This window comes from Galeopterus variegatus, unplaced genomic scaffold, assembly GCF_000696425.1.
Source record: "Galeopterus variegatus unplaced genomic scaffold, G_variegatus-3.0.2 Scaffold7894, whole genome shotgun sequence".
NCBI classification, from domain to species: domain Eukaryota; kingdom Metazoa; phylum Chordata; class Mammalia; order Dermoptera; family Cynocephalidae; genus Galeopterus; species Galeopterus variegatus.
Genome location: NW_007734005.1, coordinates 26,903 through 29,175, shown reverse-complemented (window position 1 = coordinate 29,175; position 2,273 = coordinate 26,903). Strand labels below are relative to the sequence as shown.

Here is a 2,273-nt window from a genome sequence, read left to right as displayed (position 1 = left end):
GCCTATGCTTGCAGCCTTGTCTACTCAGTTCTCTGGAAGCCTCTGTTCCAGTGACAAGAAACGACTTTTCTTCAGGTGGGTCATGCTCTTCTGACCCTCCTTTCCTCTGCTCATACCGATTAACTCAGATGAACATCTCTTTTACTTCTGGAAAATTCCTGGGCTCATCATCTCCTCTGCTACCCTAGAATCTGTATGCCTCCATCTAGAGTTTTGAGTTACTTTACAGGAAGGACATATTTTCTCTTGACGCCCCAAGGCCTAGCACAACCTGGTACAGCACAGGAACAAAATCAAACTTGTTGAATAAGCCAGGCACTGTTTATGCACCTCTGCAATTTCTCAAGTATTTTCATCATCATGATTGTTCTCTGTAGCCTCCCAAATTAAAGAGTTAGATTATCACAAAACCTTTTAACTAGTCTCTCCCATATTCTGTGTCCCCTCCCTAATATACATCTGAAATGCAGAAGCCAGAGTAACACTTGTACAGTGCAGTTTTGATATCAGCAGTTAGCAAATAGCCAATAACCCAGTCTCCTGAGAGATTCTCTGCCAGCCTAGCTGCCCTGCCATCTGTCCTCTCTTCAGAACTAATATCCATCTGAAATGCAGAAGCAAGAGTAACACTTGTACAGTGCAGTTTTGATATCAGCAGTTAGCAAATAGCCAATGACCCAGTCTCCTGAGAGATTCTCTGCCAGCCTAGCTGCCCTGCCATCTGTCCTCTCTTCAGACTTTAAGGAGCTTGACACATCAGGGAACCTCCAGGACCTTGCCTCCAATAAGGCCAGCATTGATTCCAATTCATTGGTATCCAGGCTGCATATCAGTACCTGCTTATAAGCTGTCAATGCTTGACATGATCTATCAAATAAAGTCTAAAGGCCTTGGCATAGTATCATTTTCAGCCTTATTTATAAGCAATACAAACAATATCCTAAAGTAGGATATCTCAAAGCTCAATGTGAATGTGAATCACTTATAGATCTTGCTCAAAATTTAGATTCTGATTTAATAGGGCTGGAGTGAGGATCTGAGATTCTGCATTTCTAACAAGGGCCGGGGGTGTTGATGCTGCTCTTCCATGGGTCACATCTTTGAGTTGTACCCTTGCACAACCCCAAACCACGTCAGTCCCTGTGTTTCTACTCTTACTTCCACCTGGAATGCCCTCTGGTCCCAATTATTTGCTAATTAATTAGTACCTCAAAGCCAAGATCAAATCCAACCTCCTCGCTAAGATTTTCTCTTATCTGCTGAAGTACATACGAACTGTTACTCCTTGAAATTCTTGTATGTTTGATTTGGGAAAGCAATTACCAAAAAGGCACATCTAGCAGAGTTTTCACATATATTTCCATTTTAGGACAAGTTTTATTATTTTCCTCTAAGTTGACCCAATCATACCTGAAAATGATCTGCACATTCATTATTAGTTCTGCACAATAATTAAAGTACTCTACGAAGCTCCCATTCATTCAAGATAAAATAATCAGAAAAAAATGTGAGCAACCTAAATTGTGCAGAATGGTAAGATAATAATTTATGTTCATAGTAATAACCCAGAGGCATACGGAGCCTAAAATAGTTTCTGAATCATCAAAGAAACTTTAAAATTATATTCAGCATATTTTAGTGTTAAGAGAATTTGATCATGTTCTAATTCTCTGAAAACTGGCATATGGATTGTGTGTGTGAGCACATGCATGTGTTCTAATTTGCTGAAAACATACAAGGAATATAATTGTCATTTTCAGTTATATGTAATATTTAGCACCCTTAGCTCCAAACCGTGCCTGCCATTCCCCTATCACACATACACACACACCCAACATGATTTCTCAGGGGAAAAAAAAGGAATACTAGGCTTCTATACTTCCCAAATTCCCAAAATAAACTTGAAGCCGTTGTTTGGGGTTTGTTTTTTTTTTTCCACCTAAAATTAAAGACCTTGTAATTATTTGAACTGAGCATAAACTCTGGTTATTCATTTTTATACAGTCCTATAATGACTGTATATTGCTGTTCATTCTAAAGGGGTGTGCAATGGATTAAACACCAAAATAATAATAACAAAAAAAATTAAATTAAATATGCAGAAGAGAAAAACAAGGTTTGATCTGAATGAAGGGAGGAAGAGCCGTTACCTGGACAGGTTTGTCGGGTGCTGCCTCATTCATCACTGGCCTGGAGCGTGGATGTCAGTGCGGTCAGTCCGACCTCCAGCTTCACTACCTCTTTCCTTCCTCCTCCCACAACCCGCCAGGTAA

General features: G+C 39.8%; 1 pseudogene; it reads left to right on the top strand.

Annotated features, from left to right (window-relative positions):
• The first annotated feature begins 672 nt into the window (after nucleotides 1-672).
• The window catches only part of LOC103607955, a 2,867-nt pseudogene continuing 1,266 nt past the window's right edge, over nucleotides 673-2,273 (top strand).